The sequence below is a fragment of the Gopherus flavomarginatus genome, assembly GCF_025201925.1.
Source record: "Gopherus flavomarginatus isolate rGopFla2 chromosome 13 unlocalized genomic scaffold, rGopFla2.mat.asm SUPER_13_unloc_1, whole genome shotgun sequence".
Classification (NCBI taxonomy): domain Eukaryota; kingdom Metazoa; phylum Chordata; order Testudines; family Testudinidae; genus Gopherus; species Gopherus flavomarginatus.
In genome coordinates, this window is record NW_026114609.1 from 3,373,518 (window position 1) to 3,399,796 (window position 26,279).

The following is a 26,279-nucleotide window of genomic DNA, read 5'->3' on the forward strand; positions in this document are numbered from 1 at the left end:
TTAGGGGAGAACCGTCTGGTTAGAGAAAAACAGACAAGAGTTGAACTGTGGTGATGGTTTTTTCAAGCAGATCTTTTTTCAATAGTAGCAAAATCAGGTGTCTTTAGCATTTTTGTTTCCTTATGATAAACACCAATACAGTTATGGTTTCTTGGAAGTGTTTTGTGAGTCTGCAGATGTGAGAAGTTCTTCTTTCTCTGGCTAGAGAATTATTTAAGAAGCTGGATTCCTTTTTTCTGCTGTGAGTCTTTTCAACAGTATGAGGGACAAATGCTTTCCAGACTCTGGGTCTCTTGGGGAGATGGTTGTTTTTTTGTTTTTGTTTTTCTTGGGGTGGGGGATTGGTAATATTTGAGATTAGGTGTATATCAACAACTGCATGATTTACACAGACTTCTCTCCACCCGACCTACGTTCTCTGTATCTCGGTTGGTAAGATCGAGACAAGGCTCTAGATGTCGTGCTGCACCCAGCACACAGGGGCCCCAATCCTGATTCCCCCCCTCCCGCACCTACTGTAATCTAAATGCTAAATAATAACCCTTAACTTCTCATTATTGCCACCCTCACTATTGGAAAATCCGCAAAATCACGACAGTGGCTTACAAATCATGAGGATTCTTTTTTTAAAAAAAAATGTAATGTGGGTTCTCTAGCTTTCCCTTCCGGTTTTCTGAACCAGGCAAGCTAGAAGCTTACCTTTCTAGTGCAGCCAGAGCCCCAGAGAGCAGGAGCCCCCGGCACCTGGGGCTGGCATGCAGTGGGGTTCCTCACGGTTGTGTGTTCCACACTTTGATCTCACCCACCAAGTATCAAGTGTGATCTCCTCAGGCACTAGAAGAGCCTAACCATTTAGTCACAGACAGCCCCCTTGGGCACCCTGACTCTATCTTGCCACCCAGGTGTAGTAGACGCTGCTGTAACACGCAAACTCTGTACGTCCTTTAGGGCTAACCCTAGCCCAAGAGCCGGGATCCCTTGCTTATGCTTAGAAGGCGTGCCGTCTCCCTGAAGTCCAAGCAGCATCGCGGGTGGGGACAACAGTTTCTTCCTGACAGAGTTTTTTATTCCATTCCCCCAGAGCTCAAGCTCATGGGGGCAAGTGTCTGTGCAGGTCTCTGCCTCCTCGTGGGTGTGTGAGGGGGAGCAATCAACCGAGTCTTTTGTCCACGGATGATCCACAGTGTCTTGTCTGATGTCTCAGTCAAGGCTTTCTCTTGTTGGAAAGGAGATGACGCTTCTACTGGCAAGGAAGCATTTCACACTTGGTAATGCTTCGCTCCTGACTGGTGGTGGCAAGGAGGTTTACAGCTTTAGTGCCAACGCTTATAGATCACCTTACAACATGGGCTATGGCTATTATAGGTGAGAAGAATGCATGCAGCAACTCACGAGCTTGTCATAAACTCTAAACATACTTTTATAAATCTAATGCCTGTTTTAACAGCACTAACAAACAGCTGAGCAAGACTAGTTACCAGCCATGCGTTTGTTTGTCACTTTTCAGTAAGGCCTAGGGGCCTTGGCATGAGCTGGTACTTGGTCTGCCAGTGTTAGAAGAGGATCATCCCTCTCTTAGCCCCAGGGGTCTGTACTGGGAGCAGTACTGTTCAACTTACTCATAAATGATCTGGGGAAAGGGGTAAACAGTGAGGTGGCAAAATTTGCGGATGATACGAAATTGCTCAAGATAGTTAAGTCCCAGGCAGACTGCAAAGAGCCACAAAGAGATCTCACAAAACTGGGCGACGGGACAAACAAATGGCAGATGAACGTCGGTGCTGTTAAGTGCAAAGTAATGCACACTGGAAAACATAATCCCAACTCTCCCTACAAAACGACGGGGTCTAAATTAGCTGTTACCACGCGAGAAAGAGATCTGGGAAGCGTTGTGGATAGGTCTCTGAAAACATCCACTCAGTGTGCAGCGGAGTCTTGGGAATCATTAAGAAAGGGATAGGTAAGAAGACAGAAACTGTCATATCACCTCAATATCAATCCATGCTACTCCCACACCTTGAATACTGTGCGCTGATGCGGTCGCCCCAATCTCAAAAAAGATCTATTGGAATGGGAAAGATTCCGAAAAGGACAACAAAGATGATGAGGGAATATGGGCCAGCTTCCGTCTAAGAAGGGATTAATAAGATTGGGACTTTTCATCTTGAAAAAGAGACGACTATAGGGGGATACGACGGAGGTCTATAAAACCGTGACCGGTGTGGAGAAAGTAAATAAGGAAGAGTTATTTACTCCTTCTCATAAGGCCCGAGCTGGGGGGGGGGTGTCACCAAATGAAATTAATAGGCAGCAGCTTTAAAACAAACAGAAGGAAGTATTTCTTCACGCACCACACAATCAACCTGTGGAACTCTTTGCCAGAGGATGTCGCGAAGGCCAAGACTATAACAGGGTTCCAAAAAGCACTAGATACCTTCATGGAGGATAGGTCCATCTATAGCGCTTCGCCAGCGGTATCTCTAGCTAACCCCCGTTTGCCAGAAGCTGGGCATGGGCGCCAGGCGATGGAGCACTTGAGGATTCCCCGTTCTGGTGTAGAACTGATAAATGAAATTGTTTTCAATTGTTCACTTTATTAATGTAACTTCTGTTCATCATTCACTACACTTGCCTATACTGTAACTTCTGTTCCATATTGTAATTCAAACCCCATTTTAAAACACTCACTCCATTTTGTAAAAGCTTCCTCCAACCTTCATTTTTGCAAACCCTGCTGTAATCTTATTAGTTTAGTTTAGATGTGTGAATGAAGTATGTATGAATGATGGAATCAACCTCCAGCCCCAGCCTATCCTGATGAGATAAAGTTCAAATACCAACAGCTGAAGACCTAGGCAACAGCCCTAAACAAAGTAAGAAGCATCCACCCTAAAAAGAAAAGGACAACAGAACAACAGAAGGAAGATCAAAGCCAGGTCCAAGGCTGAAAGTCACGCCTGCAATTGATGGGTGATCAGTCTAAACCCAGAGGCAGTGTGACACAGCAAGACCTATAGACTTTGAATCCAAACTAAAAGCCTATAAAAAAGAAGGGTGAGATGAGAGACTCTGGGTAACATTCTGCTGCCAACATGGAAGGACATCAGTGCCTGCCCAACAGAGATCCAGCTTATCCTTGTGCCCGGCTTTCCTGGCCAGTTAGCTGCCACAAGCTACGAACCCAAGCTGCAAAATCAAGCCATGAACTTCAGGACTGGTAACTATGCAGCAGCTGCAGAACACCTGATGAATGTGGGAGTGTGTGTGTGAATGTGTGTATGTGTGTGTGTATAGGTATTAGGTATAATGTGAAGGTGTGTATGTGTATAGGTAATAGGTATAATGTGTGTGTATAAGAATTAAGATATTAGTTATTAGTCATAAATTGTTATCATAATAAATGTGGCATCTTTGTCTTGTCCCCTTTAAAAAGATCCTGCTGTTTTTTTTTACTGATCTAATATAATTGGTATAACACTGGTCATTCCTTCTGGGGTGCCTGGCATTGGCCGTGGTCAGAAGACAGGATACTGGGCTAGGTCTTTAACTTTGACAGGGAGCTGGGAAGATGGTAAATCAGACAGAACCCGTTCGACAAACCTCTTCATTTCTTTGTTACTGCCTGACTTCTTTATTCATTTCCTTTTCCTTATTTCCCAGCAGACTGGCTAGACACCAGATTTGGGTGCTAGCAGAGGGACCTGACGAGCTCCTTCTTTTCGGCAGCGTTGAACATGCCAGGGCACAGTCAGATTCTGGATGCTCATCTGAACGTAACGCCTAGCGCTCAGCTTTATTTCTGTTTCTTAGCTCTTTTGGGCCATCGATCTTTGGTCTGACATGTAGGATCCCTGCATTAGGAGAGATGGCTAATTAATGAGACCACAAACCTTGGAAATCAAATGAAACCTGAAGTCTGTAGAAGACCCCGAAAGGCCCTTGGGGAGTGGAGGGCAAGCTGAGGAAGAGTTCCCTGCACAGCTTATCTCTCCATTCTCGTTTTCCTGTCCTGAGCGCAAAAGCCGGGAAGCAGCTCCGGGTAGGGGAGGGGATACCATACGCGTGCAGTGGTTAGACAGGAAACAGCAAGGAACTGGACTGGTACGGAGTGAAATTGTAAGCCTCTTCTGTATGCCTGATGACTGCATGTTTGAGAGAGTTATGTGGGAAGTGGAGGCTTTGAGTGGGCTTTCAGAGGAAATGTAATGGAAAGGCAGCAGAAAGTGGAATCCCAGGTTTTTAAACAATCCTCTGATAACACACCAAAAAGCTCAGGTCTAGTTACTCATTCCAAATTAGAAGAAAGTTACAGCAAGATTTCATCATAAAGGAAGTCAAACCCTAAAGATTTCAGAACACAACTGCTGTAAGGAGCCACGAGGGAAGCAAGACAAAGTCAACCTTGTCACAGAGAAACCCAGTTAAACTATTTCTCTCTTTTGAAGCAGCATAATCTCCCCAAATGGAAGGGCACTGTTCCCGGAGAAGGGTCCTGGAGAGGGTTTTCCTCGTTGGTGCAGGCCATCCACCTCCCCGAAAGGCGGGAGCTAGGTCGACGGAAAAATTCTTCCCACCAAGGCGTGGACTGACGTAGCCGTGCCGATTTACGTTCCCCATGCAGACCAGGCCCGAGGGTTGGAGCGTCCCGAAGAGTTAAGTCAAAACAGCTCCGTCCGTCAGGGGTGCGCAAAAGGGAACCCCGCTCCTGGGCGACGCGGCCACGCCGCCCTAACCCCCAGCATAACTAAGGGTATTCGGGGAGGTGGTGGGCCTAAAGCGATGGAAAGACCTCCTCCAGCACAGGGTTGTGACAGCCTGGTCATCGTAGCACAGACAGGGAGGCCACCAAGAGACAAGAACAGACAGCAAAAGCCAAAACGGCCCCAGGGCAGGGGGCGAGGCTGCCTGGTGGACGAGGGGACCAGGCAGGACAGGCCTTTTGGACAGGCACAGGGAAAGAAGCAGAGCAGGTGGGCGGGCAGCTCCCCTTAAAGCAAAAGAAGGCATTGGTCCAAGCCCCCCCCGGCAAAAGCAGACTAGAGAGCAGATCAGCTGCAAAAGACCAGGGAAGGTCAAGAAAGCACAGAGCCTTGGAAGCCACAAGTAAAGTTTCAGAGCTGAGCTTTGTTTTCTCTCCCTTGGCCCCATTATCAGCAGCAATGACAAAGGTGCCAAGAGCTACAGGACCTGAGGAAAAGAACAGTCAGAAAGACAGAGAAGCAAAACGGCTTTTGTCAAAACCAACCAAGCACACAGCTACACGCTGGACCAAGCATCCCCAGCCCACTGAGCAGCACTCCCCAAGGCATCTCAGTTTTCCTGTCTTTTCAACCAATCACCAGGGGAGAGCGCAGACGCAATCCCCCACTACCACAAATTATGCAGTCAAGTTTCCTGCATTTGGGGAAATCGCAGAGGTCAGCACACCCACAGTGCAATGGATGAGCCTCACCCTGGGAAAACCACCTCCGTGATCATGGTATTTCCCCTGCCAGGTAAGTATGAGGTCCTACTGCCCAGCTGCCGCCTGCCCTCGCTCTCCCCAGACTTATAAGACGCGGGGCGGACCGCCGCGCCCCGAGCCCCCGGCCTCGCCCACACCGGCCCCCACTGCCGACAGCTGCCCCGCCGCGTCCCCGAGGCCCCTCCCTTCTCCATGCCGAGCTCGCGGGGCCAAAGGCGGGCCCTGCCGGGCAGCCTGTCTCTGCTCCCACAATGCTCTGCTCGCACACAGATCTGCATCCATGCTCATGCGGCTCCGCCCCTCCGCTCAGGCCCCTCCCCCTGCCTGCCCGGGCCAGGGCTCTTGCGTGCCCTGGAGTTGAAGCCGGGTCCCGTCCCAGGCATCCAGGCTATCAGAGAGACGACATGGACCAGCTGCTGCTGGGGAAAGAGTGCAGCTTGCATTTTGCTGCTCTCTCTCCCCACCGGAAGTTGGTTCAATACAAGAACGACCTCCCCTGCCTTGTCTCACGTCAGTTTTTCCTCAGTGCAGAAGGTCGGGTGTTGTCAGCCGCTCTCCAGAAACTGGAAGGCCACTCCATCCCTTTTGTTACCTGCCAAGTGAGGCTGAGTGCACTGGCAGGCAGCGCCGTTGGAAGAAGTGGAAGATTGGACAAATGACCAGGGAGGAGTATAAAACTATTGCTCGGGCAGGCAGGAGCGAAATCAGGAAGGGCAACTCAGGCTTGGAGTTGCAGCTAGCAAGAGATGTTAAGAGTAACAAGAAGAAGGGTTTCTTCAGGTATGTTAGCAAGAAGAAGAAAGTCAAGGAAACTGTGGGCCCCTTACTGAATGAGAGAGGCAACCTAGTGACAGAGGATGTGAAAAAAGCTAAGGTAGTCAATGCTTTCCCCTGCCCCGCCCCCATCTTCACGAACAAAATCAGCTCCCAGACTGCTGCACTGGGCAGCACAGCATGGAGAGGAGGTGACCAGACCCCTGTGGAGAAAGAAGTGGTTTGAGGCTATTTAGAAAAGCTGGAGGAGCATGAATCCGTGGGGCTGGATGCGCTGCATCCGAGGGTGCTAAAGGAGTTGGCGGGTGTAATTGCAGGGCCATTGGCTATTATCTTTGAAAACTCATGGTGATCGAGGGAGGTCCCGGATGACTGGAAAAAGGCTAATGTAGTGCCCATCGTTAAAAAAGGGAAGAAAGAAGGAGGATGCGGGGAACTACAGGCCAGTCAGCCTCACCTCAGTCCCTGGAAAAATCATGGAGCAGGTCCTCGAGGAATCAATTCTGAAGCACTCAGAGGAGAGGCAAGTGATCAGCAGCAGTCAGCATGGATTCAGCAAGGGTAAGTCACTCCTGACTAACCGAATTGCCTTCTGTGAGGAGATAACTGGGTCTGGGGATGAGAGGAAAGCAATGGACGTGTTATTCCTTGATTTTATCAAAGCTTTTGATACAATCATCTCCCACAGTATTCTTGTCGGCAAGTTCAAGAAGTATGGGCTGGATGAATGGACTATAAGGTGGAGAGAAAGCTGGCTAGGTCGTCGGGTAGTGATCGATGGCTCCACGTCTAATTGGCAGCCGATATCAAGCGGCGTGCCCCAGGGGTCGGTCCTGGGGCCGGTTGTGTTCAATATCTTCATTAATGTTCTGGAGGATGGCGTGGACTGCCCTCTCAGCAAGTTTGCAGATGACACTAAACTGGGAGGAGCGGTCGATACGCTGGAGGGTAGGGATAGGATACAGAGGGACCTAGACAAATTAGAGGATTGGGCCAAAAGACACCTGATGAGGTTCAACAAGCACAAGTGCCCAGTCCTACACTTAGGACGGAAGAATCCCATGCACTGCTCCAGACTAGGGACCGAATGGCTAGGCAGCAGTTCTGCAGAAAAGGACCCAGGGGTTACAGTGGAGGAGAAGCTGCCTATGAGTCGACAGTGTGCCCTTGTTGCCAAGAAGGCTAACGGCATTTTGGACTGCATACGTAGGGGCATTGCCAGCAGATGGAGGGACGTGATCGTTCCCTTCTATTCGACATTGGTGAGGCCTCATCTGGAGTACCGTGTCCAGTTTTGGCCCCCACACTACAAGAAGGATGTGGAAAAACTGAAAAGAGTCCAGCCTAGGGCAAGAAAAATGATTGCGGGGGAAGGGAGGTGCGGGGCCTGGAAGACATGACTTATGAGGAGAGGCTGAGGGAACTGGGATTGTTTAGTCTGCAGAAGAGAAGAATGAGGGGGGATTGATCGCTGCTTCCAACTATCTGAAAGGGGGTTCCAAAGAGGATGGATCTAAACTGTTCTCAGTGGTACCAGATGACAGAACAAGGAGCAATGGTCCCAAGTTGTGGTTGGGAAGGTGGCGGTTGGATATTAGGAAAACCCTTTTTCACGAGGAGGGTGATGAAGCATTGGAATGGGTTCCCTATTCCAATGGAGGTGGTGGAATCTCCTTCCTTAGAGGTTTTCAAGGTCAGGCTTGACAAAGCCCTGGCCGGGATGATTTAGTTGGGGATTGGGTTGGACTAGATGACCTCCTGAGGTCCCTTCCAACCCTGAGGCCTGATCCACACTACAGCATTAAATCGATTCAAACAGCGTTAAATCAATTTAACGTTGTACCCGTCCACACTACAAGGCACTTTAAATCGATATTAAGGGCTCTTAAAATCGATTTCTATACTCCTCCCCAACGAGAGGAATAACCCTAAGATCGACATTACAATATCGGTTTAGGGTTAGTGTGGACGGAAATTGAAGTTATTGGTTTCATTCTTTTACTGTAGCTACCCAGAGTGCACCGCTCCGAAAATCGATGGTAGCCTAGGACCATGGACGCACACCACCGAATTAATGTGCCCTAGTGTGGATGCGTAAAATCGATTTTATAAAACCGGTTTTAATAATTTCGATTTTATGCTGTAGTGTAGACGTAGCCTGAGAGTCCATGATTTTTAAGCTGTTCCTGTGCATCAGGGCGATCTGCAGCTCAGTGAACTCCAAGGATCTGAGGCGAGCTACTTTGCAGCAGAGGCAGACCAAGCAGCAGGTACAACGCGGGGTCGCACCCCGGCCGGCAGATAGAATCTCATGTCCGAGATCCCGCCTCCAGTTCCTTGGCAAAGTGTGTGCTGTTGCTTCAGATTTTAGCTGTGGGCCAAGTGCCCTCTTGCTTCTCGTCCAGGCTCCGTCCTCCATGTGCCTGGGCATCAGCGGGACTGTCTCAGGAGAGCAGCTTCCCCACCCTCGCCGCATCCCAACCTCCGCCCAGCTGGGGAAGGAGCAGAGACAGCCCGGAGAAAAGACTTCTTTGAGCGCCGGAGATGGCCGGAGCATCTTATTTGCATACTCACAGTGCACTGCGCGCAGCGAAGCGAGTCCCTGGTCAAGGGGCTAGTTTTACTCCCTGTGTCCCCGGTTCCCATGATCCAACTCGGGCTGTCAATCGGTTCAATTCCATTTCCTCTAAAAGCTCTGCGGTTTAGCGGGCTGTGAGAGTACTCACCCTGACTTGTGGTAGCATACGCGGTTGCCCCGGCAGCGCCTCTGCCCTGTCTTCTATGTACTCTGTTTTCTCTTCAGTTCATATAAATCTTTCACCTTTTACTAAAGATTTCCATGGAGAGGAACATTTATGAGTTTGTACCCATTTTTTTGAGGCTTTGCTTTGGTGAGGCTGTTCTCTGTTGTGAAAAGAACAGAAGGGGACTACTTGAACTGGTGTCAGTGGCTTGAGCTTTCCTATGAACAACTCAGAGCTCTGAAAATGACTGTTTGGGATTTTCTATCCCGTTATTTTATTTTACTTTGAGCTCATCGTGTTAGTGAGATGGCTTCCTATCTAGCAGGGGACACTTTTGTGATGGGTATTCTGCTGGCTCTTTGGTTTTGGAAGTTATCGGTTATCACGGTTGAAGAGCAGCAAATAAATGTGGCATTGTTTGTGTTAAGGTTTGGTTTGTCCCAAGAGTGTATGGTTTGGAGTCATTTGTAACTCTGCGATTAGTTATTGGCAACAGCTTGTTATTGGGCCCCTGAGTTGAAAGGCTGCTCTTGCAGATTTTAGTTTGTCGTTGTTGGAAGGTCAGTTAAAGAGCTGCTTTCTTTATCTAGTCCGTGAGGGTTCTTACGCCGCCCTCCTTGATATACCTTCCAGAAGGTGATTGCATGGTTTCCCTCGCCTCCCCACAGAAGAGAAATTGTCCATCCCTTTCCTGTTGGGAAAACACCAGTGTTTTCAAAGGTTTTGCCCAGATGAGGGATAGTTCATAGCAGCAGAAGAGGAGGAAGGTTGTGGCCCTTTGAGTCAGATTCCTACCTAGCGTTTAAGGCCAGAAGGAACCAACCGATCACCTCAGGGGGACTAAGGGGCACCAATGCCCCAAATAGTGAGGAATTGCTTTGATGCAATTGACTGTATGTTTGAGATAGTTCGGTGGGAAGGAGCAGAAAAGAGCATCGGGGCTGCGGAATAGCGCTTGCATAGGCTTTCTTTGCCCTGGTTTGCTGTAAGAGTTAGGGTCCACACTACAGCGTTAAATTGATTTAAACAGCGTTAAATCGATTTAACGCTGTACCCGTCCACGCTACAAGGCACTTAAAATCGATTTTAAGGGGTCTTAAAATAGATTTCTGTACTCCTGCTCAATGAGAGGAGTAACCCTAAAATCGATATTACTATACCAATTTAGGGTTAGTGTGGATGGAAATCGAAGTTATTGGTCCCATTCTTTTACTGAGCTACCCAGAGTGCACCTTTCCGGAAATCGATGGTAGTCTAGGACCATGGAGGCACACCACCGAAGTAATGTGCTCTAGTGTGGATGCGTAAAATCGATTTTATAAAACCGGTGTTATAAATCTGGTTTTAATAATTTCTATTTTATGCTGTAGTGTAGACGTAGCCTAGGTTAAGCAGGGTCGCTATGAACTCTACCCTGCCATCTGTCGGTGATTTGTTGTAAAGGCCTTTTGAGGCTGATGTCTTTTGCATGGTTCCACCCACTCCAGATTACATGATGGGAGTGCTTTTCCAAACGGTCATTTCAGCTGCTGTGGGATGCCCAGTCTCTTTGTTATTGGGGCAGGAGTAATGCAGTGTATTTTCCTGTTGGTTCTGGATCAAGGAGAGAGTAACTGTACCTGGCATTTGAGGCCTGAGAGCTTCACCCTCGCCTGAAAATACTCACCCATTAAGGGGTCTGGGTTCCAAAGACTCAAAGCTTATGGGAGGTTGGAATGGATGTTTGTTTGGTTCTTGTAGGCCTTTGCTTGTAGTTTTTCTTCCTACTGTCCATGGTGTGTAAAGACGGAGATGTTTTTGAATCTCTTTGAGTTGTTGTTAGTACTGCAGTCATTTGCCTTAAGCTTATACCACTCTGTGTCTTTCAGGGTATGCTTTGGTTCCTGAGAGGTAAAAGGCTGTTGTGTGTGTGGTGTTATGGAGTGAGGTAGTAAAGGTTGGTATTGCAGAGGTGGTGCATGTGCTAAAAAAATTGGGTCCCCCCCACTGCCAACCCCAGCTCTGGTCCCAGAGTCCAGAATTTGCATAAACCTGCCTGCTTATCTGTGACTAAGAATTTGGAAGTTGTGTCCCACAGCTGCTGTCCCAGTGTGCAATCTGCAAAATTTCCTTGCCGTTTGAGCCGTAAGGAGCATTTTACCCAGCTATGGAGTTGTTTACAAGTTTTAGTGTGGAAATGAGATGCCAGCCCAGCAGTTTATGTATGTCTAAAAAGTGCATTTAGTCATTAATGGCTTTTTATCTGTAGTATAAGTGCAAATATGTGTTCAAACTATAAAAGCTCTATTTTTAAACTAGAAAGATATGTAAGACACAAGACTTGCATTTACAGATTTCACAAAAAATCTGTACTAATAAAATACAAACATCCTTTCTCAATCTCTCTTATTTCACTATGCTTTGGAACCCACGTCCCTTGCCTAACGAGATTTATGTAGGTTCGGGTAAGTTCCAAAATCACGAACTGCTAAGTACCGTTCTACTGTCCTTGATTTATATCACCAGAATAACTGCACTTTATTACCCCTGCTCTAATAAGAAAGAGACTGGGGATCCCACAGCAGCCAAAATGACCCTTTGGACAGGCACCCCCATCATGCAATCTGGGGTGGGTGGAACCATGCAAATGGCATCAGCCTCAAAAGGCTTTTACAACAGATCACCAACAGATGGCAGGGTAGAGTTCATTCTCACCCTGCTTACATCCTCGCCCCCAGCCAAGAATTGGTGGTCCTGATAAATCACATTCCTTATTATACCAACTCATTGGTATTGAATGCGAAGTTATGGCTAGCAAAAGTAGCCACCCACCTCTGCCTTGTAGCATCCAGCTTAGCCCTTGTTAACACATAAGTCAGTGGATTGTTCTCTGTCCACACCTGAAACTGAGCACCACACAAGTAGTCTCGAAATTTCTCAGTGATGGCCCATTACAAGACCAAGAACTGCTGCTGGTGGATGGGATAGCGAGTTTCGCTATCAGACAGTCCTCAGCTGGCAAAGGCTACAGATTTACATTTCCTTCCACTTCCTGGTACGGGACTGCTCCCAGACCCTCCAAACTGGCATCAGCATGCAGGATAAACGGTTTGTTTGGGTTAACAAGGATTAGGACTTGCACATGAATCAGGCAAATAATTATTTCCCGTAAAGCCCTGTCACTTCTCTCATCCCACCATGTCACAAATGGAGAAGAGAGGAGCCCCTCCCCTGTCCCAGGCCAGGAACACCAGATTGGAGAGTGGGAGGTGTTCATGACTCAGTCCATGTCTGTTAGTATTGCAAAGAAGAAGGTTTCCTTTCTCAGTCTAGGTCAACTAGAGTTGTTGTTGCAGTGAGAGAGAGATGTCTTTCATCTGGTTCGTTGATGCTTTGGTGAGAGAAGACAAGCAGAAGTGTTTTCTTCCTCTGCAGCTAAAATCACACACTTCTTCTCTGCTTTTTGCTCTACCTTGATTTCTCTCTTCCATCTAAATTTTCTTTTTCTTGGCCTCATTCCAGAGCATTCACAGCTAATTCTCTATCCTAACTCTGAGTCCTCTACTTCACCCTGAATGTCTCATTCTAACCCCACCCCAGAATTTGCACCCCCAGAGCCAGTGCCTTCATTCCTCTGCACTCCAACTCTCTGTCCCATGTAGCCTGATGTAGGGTGTACTAATAATATTAATGTGGATAATTTGATGAAAATTTAATTGATTAGCTTACATTTAATTTAATTTAATTGAGTTACAAAGTTACAGTTGCATTACTGCTATTCAAAAGATGCATATGGCATTATATGCAACAAAGTTTTGATTAATATACTCACAGCCTTCCTTGATAACCTGGTGGTAAGAGACACAGGACCAGCCTTGCAGTTCAGGTTTCTCAATTCTTAAGTGAAAGATGCAGTACTTAGAAAAAGCTAGTGTTACTTAGGGTTTACTTGAATATATTAAACTTAAAATCAAAACTTAATAAACAAAGAATAACAACTTAGGGAAACCGAACTTAGCCTAGTTCCCTTGAAACTTAAAGTTTAAGAACAAGTACAGCCTGCTGATAGTAGATAGAGAGAGAGTGGAGGAAGTAAGTCAGAATGATAGAGCGAAGTGCTCTAGCAAGGTGGGTTACCTCTTTCATAGGGCACAAGGGCCGGAAATCCTTCCTCCTATGCCCAAATTTCATTCCTCACCCACAAAACATTAGGGTACATTTACTTTATACACTAGTATGTTTGTGCTTGTTGATGACATGTAAATATGCACATAAGTTACCTTGTAGTGTACCTGTTAAATCTGTGGGTACAACACTGAAAAAAACCCTATGCCATTCTCCATTGTCGATTGGTCTAGGTAAAGGTCTTGGACAGGCATGGGTACTTATCTATTTAAGTAACATGATAAAGGTTGATTTTCCTCTCTGAATAAAAGGTCACAATATAGATATGCTAACTTTGCCTTAGCTTAACATACAGGATATGGCCTGTAGGTTCTCGTAAGTCATCTGTCTCAGTTCCCTAATCATTTTTATTGCACTTTGCTGGACTCTCTCTACTTTGTCCACATTCCTTCTCATGTGGGTCCCAACCTCAAAAGTACTCACATTTCACCCCATTGGCCCCAAAATGCCAGCTTGTAATATGTAAATAGGGTGCTGCCATGGTCAAGCCACTCCCAAGCTCTCCAGTGGATCCTGCTGGCGGAGAACAAGGTGAAAATTAGCCAGGATGTCACTCAGTCAAATCCCTGTGCTCCCCGCAGGTGGTATCGGAAAGTTCCAAGATGGCTCATTTCCCTTTCTCTCATCAGCTTCAGGCCCCAGGTTTACAAATGCACAAACCAGTTGGGATTCTCCCCTGGCCTCAGGGTGTGGGGCTGCTCTGAGGGGATGGACTTGCACACTTGGGATATTAGTACAAAGATACAATTTCAATTTCTCTTAGAGAAATTGGAGGGCAATTTATATTTGGTAAAAATCTTATTTAGTGAAAGGAAAGCTGCAGTGACAGCCCGGTTACTGGGGTGCAAAACACCTTTCTCCTGGGAGAAACAAGAAGTTAGAATTAGAAATTTACATAGTTTGTTCCTGTGTTGGTACAGGTTTAATTTTGCTTCTGTGTAGGTTTGTTTCAGGCTGTGACCGTTTTGGTTTATTGAGGTGTTTTAGTTTTTTTAGTTGGAATGGAGCTTTTAATTGACATTTGCTGGATTTGAATGGCTGACCTGCAACACCAGTTTTGACATAGTTCAGCATATTTTATAGATTTGACCAGTATTCAATTCCTTTATAGGAGGTTTTAGTGGTCATGCTTACTTATTTGATGTTATTTTATCATTCTGCTGTAGCACACTTTTTTGATAAAATGTTGAAATTATTAATTTACAGCATTTGTTAGTTTTTATTTTTACAAACAAAGTTTTTCTTAATGTTTGGGTTTTAAATTAAGCCTTGTTTTTGGTTTCAATTTTCATTTAGGTTTTGGTTACTGATGGGATCTTTAAGAAAACTTTGGATTCAGTACTAAAATTTGGACAGATTTAGCATATTTTAAGTAAACCCTGTTTATTATTTTATTTTAGTAAAGTTTGTGTTGCTGTAAACCCTAGCCGGGGGGAGAGGAGATGAGCTTGGCCTTTAACTGAGAAGGAGCAGAGGCATGGCCCCCATGAAGGGTGGGGCCAGGTGATGGGGGGCACAGCCCCCCAATTTTTTTTGTCTAGCCCATCTCAGTCCCCCACTAAAGGAGAAGAGTCTGATGCCACCCCTGCTGGTCACTGGGTGTCACTGCTGCTCCATGGGAAACATGCTCTGTGCCTTACCCAGATTGGTGGGAAACACACTCTGTGCCTTACCGTGACTGGTCTGTGGGTGTCACTGCTCGTAGAGGGCAGACACATGCTGTGCATTACACCACCTGACCAGTGGGTGTCACTGCTGTATCAAGGGAAACACCTTCTGTGCATTACCTTGAATGACCACGAGGTGTCACTGCTGCGCCAAGGGAGACATAAGAACGGCCAGACAGGTTCAGACGCAAAGTCCATCTAGCCCAGTATCCTCCTGTCTTCTGACAGTGGCCAGTGCCAGGTTCCCCAGAGGGAGTGAACAGAGAAGGGCATCATCAATTGATCCATCCCCTATTGCCCATTCCCAGCTTCTGGCAAACAGAGGCTACAGGCACCATCCCTGCCCACCCTGGCTAATAGCCCTTCATGGAACTATCCACCCTAAACTTACCTAGTTCTTTTTTGAACCCTGTTATAGTCTTGGCCTTCACAATGAATTCCACAGGTTAACTATGCAACTGCCCTGAGTTTACCACCCTCTCACCTAGCCAGGTTGTATATGGAAAAGAGGATGAGGATGAGGAGAGCCATGATGTGTCTGTCACTGACTGGTGTCTCAGTTTCCTCTAGGCAGCAGTGCTGCAGGCTCCTTTGGTCTGTACCCATGCAACTGTGTCTGGGGAAGGGGGAGTAGAGGTTCATGCTTCCTAGCCCCACGCCCCATCCCCAGCAGCTGGAGAATCCAGGCCAAATTTAACCCTGGCAGCTGGGCCGGGATTAGCCTGGGCTGGGATAGGGCTGGGGAGGAATTGGGAGGGAGACAGACACACCTGGTGTGAGGGAAGATCCTCCCATTCCCTGCCAACCCCCTTCATTCATTGCAGCATAGCACCCCCTATCATTTCTTTGTCTGTCATGGGAGCTGTCTGCTGCTTGCTTCTCCCTTAGCATCCTCTCTCCCCATCCTGGGGCACTGGCATTGCCCATCCTGTGCAAATAGGCAGGCCCCAGTGTGCCCCATGGCACTACCCTGCAATTGTGGGGGCAGCTGTTGGATGGAGCCATATCAAAATATGGGGGTGGGCAAGACTGGGGACCAGGACTCTTGGGTTCTCCCCTCAAATGTGGGAGGGGAGTGGAGGTTAGGGAGTAGAGGGGGGGAGGGGCAGGGCTGGGATCCAGGGATACTGCTTTTTCTGGTTTTCTCCACCTCCTGCAGCTGCCTCGGTCCTTTCAGTGCGTTTCTTGTTCCAAATTCATTTACTTACTTGTGTAAGTCACCCCAGAGGTGGCTGCATTTCAGTGTTGAGTGAGGCACCCTTGGCTGCATCACCACCTAACCGTGCCTCTCTCCCCCTTCGGGTGACCCTGCAGCACTCAGCAAATATCCATAAGATCATGGGGCACTTTAAGCACTGGGCAGGCAGGGGCCAGGCGCCCAGCCCTCCCTCCAGTGAATGGGACCCAGCACACTTTACTTTTTACAGGGATTAAAAAGGGGCAAAGGGGGGCAAATCAGAGGAGGGGGTGGCCAGGGTCTGAGCAGGGGTTGGAAATTGACGGGTTGGAGGGTCAAGCAGCTGGAGGCACAGTTAGGAGAGGGGCTGAAGGGCAAAGTCAGGGAGGGGGGGAGGAGCCAGAGTTAAGCCCAGAGGGAGGTGCTGCCAGAGGGTTAAATCCTGTCACAGGCAGGGGCCGAGGGGTAACAGTTATCCCGGTGGGCTGAGACTCCAGTGTTTGCAAACATGGGTGGGGGGAGCAGAGGGCTTTTTTATTTCCCCTCTCACAGGCAGCACCTCTCAGCATGGACTTACCAGGGCTGGGCTCTTAAAGGCACAGGCGTCCCACTGCCTAGACACTGCAGCTCCTCTCTGATGTAACCTACTCAGGTGCTGCAGGAGGAGACTCAATTCAGTGAAACTGGGCATTCCCTATATGGCCCCCAGCCAGGGGGCTGTGCACCCCCTTCCCCCAATTTCCCCAACACCTCCTCCCTCGGTGGTCAGGTAGTTACATGCAGCGCTGCCAATGTTGGTTCCATTGGTTGCAAATTTGAATGGAAATTGAAACATTAACACACACTTTAAAAGCAGATATAATGTATGAAAACTACTTGTACCTGAGAAAGTAAAATAGGTTTGGAAAGTCTGGACAAAGCCGGGTTTCCTCACCCAGCTGTTGTGTTTGCTGACAATGTCGGTGCATTGGCTTCAGCAGTGTTGGCCAACCTTAGAATTTCAAATGATAATTTGTAAGCGAGGTGTGAATGAGCTCTCCCCTGGCAGCTACTGATGACCAGGGTTGGGAGGAGGCTTTGGGACCAGACTGTATTTACATGAACTCACCTACTCTGCCGATGTATCCAGCGGACAGAGCTGGGCTGCCTCTGCTCTAGGTGCCCGGAGGAGGGAAGGTGTGAGGGGCTCCAGCCTGGGACTCTTCGTCCCTCCTGCCAAGCCCTGACTATTAATCCCAGCCCTGGCACTCCTTTCTTCAAGTGCCATGTGGGCCAGAGGAAAAGTGTGGTAGGAAGCACAAGGGCCAAGCTTGTGAACATCAGGTGCAGCAGCAAGAATCGCAGCTATCAGGGTAGCAAGTTCTAGAGCCCTAACCCATTGTGGCCACCCCAGCCAAAGACCTGGCTCTAGGAGGTGTGAATCACCCAGCAGGAGGGGAAAGATTCATTCGTACAAAGCTGGAGACAGGGAAGTTGAGCTCTGGGGCTTTACCACAAACATGGGTGGCAAGTTTGTAGAAATTTTGGTGGTGCCCAGAACCCACCCCCCAACTCCACCCCCCAAACTCCTCCCCCACCTGCCTAAGGCTCTGGGAGGAGGTTTGGGGGGGACATCTGGGGTGCAGATCCTGGGCTGGGGATTAGGGTGCAGGCTTTGGGATGGAGTTTGGGTGCTCGGTGCAGGCTCCAGGCTGGGGCAGGGGGTGGGGTTGTAGGAAGGGATAAGAGGTGCAGGGTCTGGGAGGGAGTGCAGGGCTGAGGATGAGGGATTCATGATGCAGGAGGGGGCTCAGGGCTGGGGCTGAGAGATGAAGTGTTCATGGCTAGGGCAGAGGGTTGGGGTGTGGTGTGAGGCTGATGATGGGGGGTTCATACTGCGGGGAGGCTCAGGGCAGCCTGCCTTGCCATTAGTGGTGGGCAGGCACTAGGACCCTGGGGCAGCAGACAGCAGTTCTGCCCAAATACCTCTACTCCAGCAGCAGGAGCAGGCAGGCCCATGCTGCTTTTTGTCAGGCAGGGACACAGCGCAGCAGGGGGAGGGGTGCCAGGCAGGGGCCAGGGCCAGGGGAAGAGACCCAGCTCCAAATATTGCTGGAGCAGGGCCCCCAGCCCTGAATATTCCTGCAGCTCGAGCACCACACATGTATATAACCTGCCCCCTATGACCACAAGCCAACACAAGGTCCCACTGAGATTTGAACTCGGATTACAGGATTCAGAGTCCTGAGTGCTGCCTATTACACCATGGGAGCAGCTTGTGCTGCCTTCTCTGCACATCGGTGACCCTCATGGGGCTGGTTTGTGTAAGGGGGCTCTTGGCCCTTTACTAAAACTTAGTGTGTGTGTGGGGGGGGGTTGGTTGGCTAGTTCCCAGCACCAATAGAAGGGGGAAGGATCAATGGGAAATCAGGACCCTGAGACTGACAGTCCCCAGGGACAATGGGGAGAGGCCAAAGCTCCAAGTTAGCTGCACTGACAGGCCAGGCAGTGTAATGAGGGAGTCACCAGGCCAGGGGGTCCCATCCTCCATGTGAGCTGGAACTGCCTGGGCGAGAGTGGGGCAGAGCTAAGGAGAGATCAGGAGCCTGAGAAGAGCCGGGGAGCAGAGCTGTGCAGGTGTAGTGCCAGAAACTGCTGCATGTAGGAATTTGCAACCTGTAGCAGTTACTGATACCTGAGGTTGTTCTTATTTGCTGACTTGCCCTAAATGGCTAAAACTTGACAGTGGTTTCTCTAGCAAAGGCCAGTCCCTGGCCCCTTGGTCCAGACATCCTCCTTCATATCAGGCTAGGGTGACCAGATGTCAAGATGAAATATTGGGACGCGGGGGGTGGAGGGAAAAAAAAAAGGCAGAGGGCCCCCCCTGCCACCAAGCGGAAGTGGCACAACCCCATCTCCAACCAATTCTTGGCTCCAACCTCTGCTACATCCCCAGCTCCCTCATCCCCTCACTCCTGGGCCCAGCCTGGGCTCTGAGCTCTGCAGCCGAGCCATGATCCGGGCCCCTCCTGCAGCTCCCGGGCAAGGGGTGAATCAGGCAGCTCCTGGCAGGAGCGTGTCCACCCCACGTGTGTCTCCGCCCCCCGCCCACCTGGGCCCTGCCTGCTCCGTGCTGCCCCCAGCCCCACTGTGCTGCCCTGCAGGCTGCAGGGCTGGAGCAGCTTCTGCGCTGCGCTCCCGGCCATGGCCATGGCCTGTGTGCAGACCTGCGGGGGAGGGGCGCTGCCTTCCCTCTCCAGGTCTGCAAGGGGAATGTAAAGCGGCCGTTCCTGCGGGGGTGGGGCGCTGGGTTCCCTCCCAGCTCTGCGAGGGGACTGGGCAGCAGCAGTTCAAGTGGGAGCGGGGCACTGGGTTCCCTCCCCAGCTCTGCGAGGGGACTACGGAGCGGCCGTTCCAGTGGGGGTGGGGCTCTGCCTCCCCTCTCCCGGTCTGCGAGGGGAATGGGGAGCGGCCGTTCCTACAGGAGTAAGGCGCTGCCATCCCTCCCCAGCTCTGCCAGAGGACTGGGCAGCAGCAGTTCGAGCAGGGGCAGGGTACTTGGCTCTCTCCCCGCTCTGCGAGGCGACAGGGGAGTGGCCTTTACTGCGGGGGCAGGGTGCTACCTCCCCTCCCCAGCTCTGTGATGGGACGGGAGCGCGGATGTTCCTTCAGGGGCAGGGCACTGTGTTTGCTTCTCAGCTCTGCAAGGGGACTGGGGAGTGGCCATTCAAGTGGGGGCGGGGCGCTGGGTTCCCTCCCCAGCTCTGTGATGGGACTGGGCAGCGGGCGTTCCTGCGAGGGCAGGGCGCTGGCTTCCCTCCTGTCATAAACAGACAGTTAAGGGTTAATGTCTCTTGTACCTGTAAAGGGTTAAGAAGCTCAGTGAACCTGGCTGACACCTGACCAGGGGACCAATTGGGGGTCAAGATACTTTCAAATCTTGGTTCAGGGAAGTCTTTGTTGTGCTGTTTGTTTTGTTCTTTGTTTGCTCTTGGGGCTAAGAGGGACCAGACGTGCAACCAGGTTTTCTCCAATCTTTCTGAATCAGTATCTCATGTTTCAAAGTAGTAAGTATAGCCAGGAAACCTGGATTAGTCTTATGTTTGTTTTCTTTACTTGTAAATGTGTCTTTTGCTGGAAGGATTTTTACCTCTGTTTGCTGTAACTTTGAATCTCAGGCTAAGGGGGCAGAAGGTCCCTCTGGGCTATATAAATCTGAATACCCTGTAAAACATTTTCCATCCTGATTTTACAGAGATAATTTTTACCTTTTCTTTCTTTAATTAAAAGCTTCTTTTTTAAGAACCTGATTGATTTTTTTCCTTGTTTTAAGACACAAAGGGATTGGGTCTGAACGCACCAGAGATTGGTGGGGGGAAAAGGAGGAGGGGGAAGGTTAATTCCTCTTTGTTTTAAGATCCAAGGACTTTGAATCAGTGTAGCCTCTCAGAGTAACCCATGGAGGGGAAAGTCTTGTCCGTGGGGCTCCAGCAATTTTGGGACCGGGTCACTCCCTTGGTCCCACCTGCCACCCCCAGGCGTTCCCCCCCGGGGCCCTGGCATTGCAGCATCTGCCTGCTCGCTCCAGTGGCTGCTGGCCCCTCCCCATAGCAGGGCGGGGCAGAGCTGTGCCTCCACATGCTGCCCCCACCCCAAGCCCCTGCAACCAATGGGACGCTGCAGGGGTGATGCCTGGGGGCAGCAGCATGCAGAGGCCCCCCAGCCCGCCCCACCTTGGAGCCCCAGATAAGCACCGCACCCCTGACTCCCTCCCAGGGCCTGCACCACCAACCCCTTCCCACATACCCCCTCCTCCCTCCAAACTCCCTCCCAGAGCCTGCACCCCCTCCACACCTCCCAGCCCCCAAATTCCATCCCAGAGCCTGCACCCTGTCCCTCCACACCCCCCAGCCCCCAAACTCCCTCCCACAGCCTGCACGCCCCTCCACATATGCCTGCCCCCAACTCCCTCCCACAGCCTGCACCCCCTCCCTCTACACGCCCACAAACGCCTGCCCCCAATCTCCCTCCTAGAGCCTGCACCGCCACCCCTCCTCCTGTTCTCCCTACCCCCTGCCCCAGCCCAGAGCCTGCACCCAGCACCAAAACTCCATCCCACAGCCTGCACCCTAGAACTCCTCCCCCACCCAAACTCCCTCTCAGAGACCAGCCTTTCACCCCTTCTGCACCCAAACTCCCCCCAGAGCCTGCACTCCTCCTGCACCCCAATCCCCAGCCCCAATCCAGGGCCTGAATCCTAGTCCTCCTCCCCCACCCAAACTCCCTCCTACAGTCTTAGGCAGGTGAGAGGCAGAGTTTTGGGGGGTGGGTTCTGAGTGGTATGAGTGACATTATTGGCCCACTGCGAGGATTGGAGGACTGGCACTGGCCCTAAGGTAAATTGAGGTTGAGACCCTGCTTTAAGGGATTGGAGCAATGCTGGAGAGACTGACGGGCAGGGAGCAGGGGAGCCGTGTGTGCTCCAAGGAGAGTTGTTGTTGTGCTCTGGTGACACAGAGCGGGGGTGGGGAGTTTGTAAGCTGTGGTGTTTGTATACAGATAAAGTTTAGTAACCCCTAGGTTAAAAACTGTTCCTGCTCTGAGCTATACATGAGACTCTTTGTTGCGAGTATAGATCAGTGGGTGAATGTTTCCCTGCAGGATAATAGGTTCCTAGTCACAATCCAAGTGATTCCCTTGAAAAACTTTTTCGAATGAAAATGGATTTCCAGACCCATCTCCAGTATGTTCAGGAGTTCGCTGAATGGGGGTGGGGGGGGCTTGAAATGAATTTAAACACTCAGCATTTTCCTATGCAAATGAATGAAGACCTAGCAGAGCTGTCCAGCAGCTAAAATCAGTTCCAGACCTCGGCGTCTCTAAGAGGGCACTCTGTATCTGAGGCATGTGCGACACCTCTGTGGTGATGACAGGTGAAAAAAATGCTGGATTCAATGAAAGATGAGACCATAGGAGGGGAAGGTGAATGGCAGCACCACACAGGGTGATAACACTGAGACACGGGGCTTCACTGTCACTGCCCCTGTGTTTTCCATCATTTATATCCTAAGGAACACACCCTCCCCCTCCCCCACACACTGTCACACACAACCTTCTCCCCTTGAGCCCAATCCAACCCTCCCCCTCTCCCACACACACTCCATGGGACACAGCCTCTCGGTGACTCACCCAGATGGGGGCTTGTCTCTGCATCTCCCCAACAGGGGAGCAGAGAGCCGAAAGGGCCCCAGGAGACCAATGGAGCTAGGCAGGACTAGAAAAGACTTCCCTTCTCTTTCCTTCTCTCCTCTTGAGTTCTGTTAATCACACCCATGGGACGTTCCAGCACTGGGTGGGCTCAAAGCACCAACCTTCCCCTCAGCAACGGAAGGTGGGAACCAGCTCTATCACACAGAAGGAGGCTCCCCACCTTTGCTGCTGCCATTCAGCAGCCATTAATATGGATTTGTTTTAGTTAATGCAACCCTCCTCAACCCCTAATTCATCCATGAATCAAGGAGGCAAGGCCCTCAGAGGGGCAATGGGTTAGTATACAGAATTTATAGTAGCAGTGCTAAGTGGAGCAATGCTGAGGTTGTGAGTTCAAACCTCACCTGAAACACTAGCTTTCTTTAAGCAAATGGGTTCTGCTAATGAGTTTGCCCTGCAGAAAATACAATTGCAGCTCAGAAGACACTGAGGTCCCCTTGCTTTACAGAGAGCAGGGCAGATTCCACAGATCTACCAGGCTCTGCTCTCCACCAGCCACCTGTGTCAGGAGGGGTCAGGCAGAGCCAAGAGTGCTGCCCCTGACTCCCCCTCAGTCTTTGCTCCCCAAACCAGCTGTGTGTTCACCCTCTTTGCTGTGAGACTCAAACCCTGCCTGGCTTTCTGTATGTTGATGTGGTTTTCGTCTGTCGTGTTGATGTGCATGTGGGTCCTGTGTGATTTTGGTGGATGCCTTGCATAGTTTTGGGTGCGTGTGTGTATGATTTTTGCATACAGATTGTTTTTTTGCTTAGTATTCTTTTGGTATGTGGGTTTTGTGCTTTCTTGTTGTGGGCTTTTGCTGTGTTTTTTGGTGTGGATTTGTTCTTTCTATATTTTGTGTGGCTTTCCCTTATGTGTATATGCCTCTGTGTGCTGTGTGGGTTTGTGTGGGTTTGGTTTTTGTTTATGTCTGTGTGGGCCTGTGCAGTCTGTGATTTTCTCTTTCTCTCTGTGTGTTTGTCTCTCTGTTTGTATCTTCATGTGTAAATTCACTGGAATTTTTCAAAATCTTCACAGCTTTGCCAATTTTCACTGGGAATTTTTCTCCATTAACAAATTCTAACGTGTTCCCTACCAATTGGTGACCATTGCCCCAGGGGCACGTCAGTCTCAGGGGCCTGATTTCCCATTGACCCTTCCCCCTTTTATTGGGACTGGGAAGTAGCCAACCAAAAACTCCACTAAATTTTAGTAAAGGGCCAACAGTCCCTTACACGAGCCAGCCCCGTGAGGGTCACCGATGGCCAGAGAAGGCAGAACAAGCTGGTCCCATGCTGTAATAGGCAGCACTCAGCACTCTGAATCCTGCAGTCTGAGTTCAAATGTCAGTGGGAACTTGTGTTGGTTTGTGGTAAAGCCCTGGAGCTCAAAGTGCTCAATTTTCCTGTCTCCAGTTGTTTAAGAGTGAGTCTTTTCCCTCCTGCTGGGTGATTCACACAAACTAGAGCCAGGTCTTTGGTTGAGATGGCTGCAATGGATTGGGGTGCAGAGGTGGCTATGGCTGCCTGTAGTCCTGTGGTTTGACCTGGTTGGGATTCTTGCTGCTTCACCTAATGCCCACAAGTTTGGCCCTTGTGCTTCCTGCCACATCTTTCCTCTGACCCACATGGCGCTTGACGAAAGGAGTGCCAGGGCCGGGATTAATAGTCAGGGCTTGGCAGGAGGGAGGTGGAGCCCAGGCTAAAGCCCCTCACACCTTCCCTCCTCCGCACACCTAGAGCAAAAGCGGCTGGTGCTGACAACTCAAAGGGAAGGTTTATAAGCCACAGAGCAACTGAAGGCAGGGCAAGAGGAGGGGAGAACCATGCCTATGCATGGCCAGCAGACAGCCACAAAGACCCCCAGCGAGGCTGCTCCCTGCCATGCCAAACACCCACTGAAAGTGACCTACAGACCAGCATGTGGGGCAGCTGCTGATGCTCTGTGGCCAACATCAGAAGAAGGTAGGAAAGCAGGGCCAGCCCCCTGGTGTGGCCTCTGTCTGTTCCCACTCACAGTGCTCACTTTTGCAGTGGGGCAGAAGATTTTACCCCAAGAGGCTTTTCCCCAGCTGGCGAGAAGCAGAGAAACACCCAGGCTCCTAAGGTGCTATTTACCAACCCCCTCAAGCACAGGGACAGGTGCACACTTGGAAGACGGAAACTGCTCTACACGCCAGCCCAGGCAGCAACCCATTATCTTTGGCAAGTCAGGAATGGCAAGGGCTTGACTGGAAGCACCTGCGGCTCATGCCTCTGTGACACCCAACCCAACTCCTTCCCAGGACCCTAGCTGAAGCCAGAGCATTGGTCTGAGCGGCCAAGAAGAGGTTCCAGCCCTGAAGGGAGCAGGACATTCAGAACGAAGGTAAAACTGCAGCAACACAACCATGAAGAGACTTAAACCCTCAATCTCCTGATTTGAAGTCAGACATCTTATCCATTAGGTCAGGGAAGAAAAGCCCCTCCAAACACTTCTTTAGAAAAGGCAGACACTGTGTTTCTCAGGTCTTCTACTGAGTGGGGCCGAGACTCTCTGGGCACAAGAAGTAACATGTGAGAATTAATTCTATGGAGCCAGGTGCAGGACTTTAGCAGGGAGGCTCAGGCATGGGGGATTGGGGTGCCATGGACGGGCTGGCTGTCTAGGTGAGGAGATTTAGTGACCCTCAGATGCAGGAGAGAGGAAGAGAAGGAGGAATTGGCAGTGGCTGTGGAGAAGAAGAGGAGGGGTGGAGGCTCTTAGCAAGCCTGGCTTGCTCAGTCAGTAGAGCGTCTGGCTCTTAATGGGAGAGGCCAGGGTTTGAGCTGCTGTCCAGGGACTCAGCTTATATGTTGCCTTGTGTGCCAGGAGCCAAATGATTCCTGGTGGTGCCCAGAGCCATGTGTGGGACAGAGAGGCTGAGACTTGTGGCACTTGCTCTGCGGCAGGGATCCTGGCAGCTCAGACTCAGGGAAGGCTTCTGCGCTCAGAGGTGCTGACTTAGAGTTCCCGGGCAGTGCTCAATGCCTGCTCCACCTCAGGCCCTGCCCCCAAACCATCAAATCTCTTCCTACCCGACCCTGCCCCACTTCTTTCTCTCCTCACTCCTCCAGCACACCCCATCAATGGCCAGCAGGAGGCACTGAAGGAGAAGAGGAGGAGCTTATCAGCCAGGCCTGCTAGCAGGTGGGAGGTGCAGGGGCAGAGATGGCTGCTGGGTACCATTTTTTTTTTCTCTCTGTTGCTTCTGCAGCCCTGTAGCACCCATGGAGTCACTGACTTGGCTCCTTTCACACGCTAGAGAGAGAAGCAGAACCAGGGCTATGGCTGATCTATGGGGCACTAGGTGAGTGCCAGAGGCTTTAGGTGCTGAGAAGTGGTGTCCCAGGCATCTCTATGAAAGGAGCAGAACAGGATTTACTTGAGGTGGGGAGAGAATTGAGAGTGTCTCAGGGGGTTGTAGAGAGGTATTGCCCGGGTTAGAGAGTAGCTAAAACACAGGCCTCACTGTGAGCAGGATTTGAACCTGCATAGGGGAACCCTATTGAATTTCAACTCCAACACCTTAACCACTCGGCCATCACAGCTGTGAGCACAAAACTCCCCCTCTGCCAGAGAAACTGGTAAAGAATCAAAATGCCCAGGCATGAAGTCATCTGAACTATAGAATTCCCACAGCAAAGCTCCCAAAGCACAGGGGGGGATTTTGGGTTTGTTCTCTTTGCTTAGCCATGTTCAGTCACACAGAGAGCGCGTTTAAAAGTCTCCCCTCCCACAGAGCGGGAATGAGAAATGATTCTCAGCTTGAAGCTTGATGTGAATGAGGATGTCTGGGCCACAGGGCCAGGGACTGATCTTTGCTATAGAAACCAGTGACACACGGAACCAGGCTAAGGAAAATGTTTCCTGGAGTCAGTAACCGGAATAGCAGCAGTATTGTGCAGAGAAATGTCTCACAAGAGGAGTCAGCGCACTAGTGGTTCAGTAGCAGAAGTCACAGATACAGAGAGGAAGGTCTGTGGATCGGGAGTGAGGGGCACTGGCAGAGCAGTGAGAGGGGAGCCCAGGGCTGGGATAAC

General features: G+C 50.2%; 3 non-coding genes across 3 annotated transcripts; 1 reads left to right on the top strand and 2 right to left on the bottom strand.

The window, feature by feature from the left end:
- Positions 1-5,339: 5,339 nt before the first annotated feature.
- On the bottom strand, positions 5,340-5,503 carry LOC127041011 (U1 spliceosomal RNA). The gene has a single exon (XR_007771594.1). It is a non-coding gene; the product is annotated as a U1 spliceosomal RNA (small nuclear RNA).
- A 3,518-nt stretch (positions 5,504-9,021) lies between these two features.
- LOC127041033 (U5 spliceosomal RNA) lies at positions 9,022-9,137 on the top strand. Its single transcript, XR_007771615.1, has one exon. It is a non-coding gene; the product is annotated as a U5 spliceosomal RNA (small nuclear RNA).
- A 16,568-nt stretch (positions 9,138-25,705) lies between these two features.
- Positions 25,706-25,787, bottom strand: TRNAS-UGA (transfer RNA serine (anticodon UGA)). Its single transcript has one exon. It is a non-coding gene; the product is annotated as a tRNA-Ser (tRNA).
- Between the last annotated feature and the right edge of the window lie 492 nt (positions 25,788-26,279).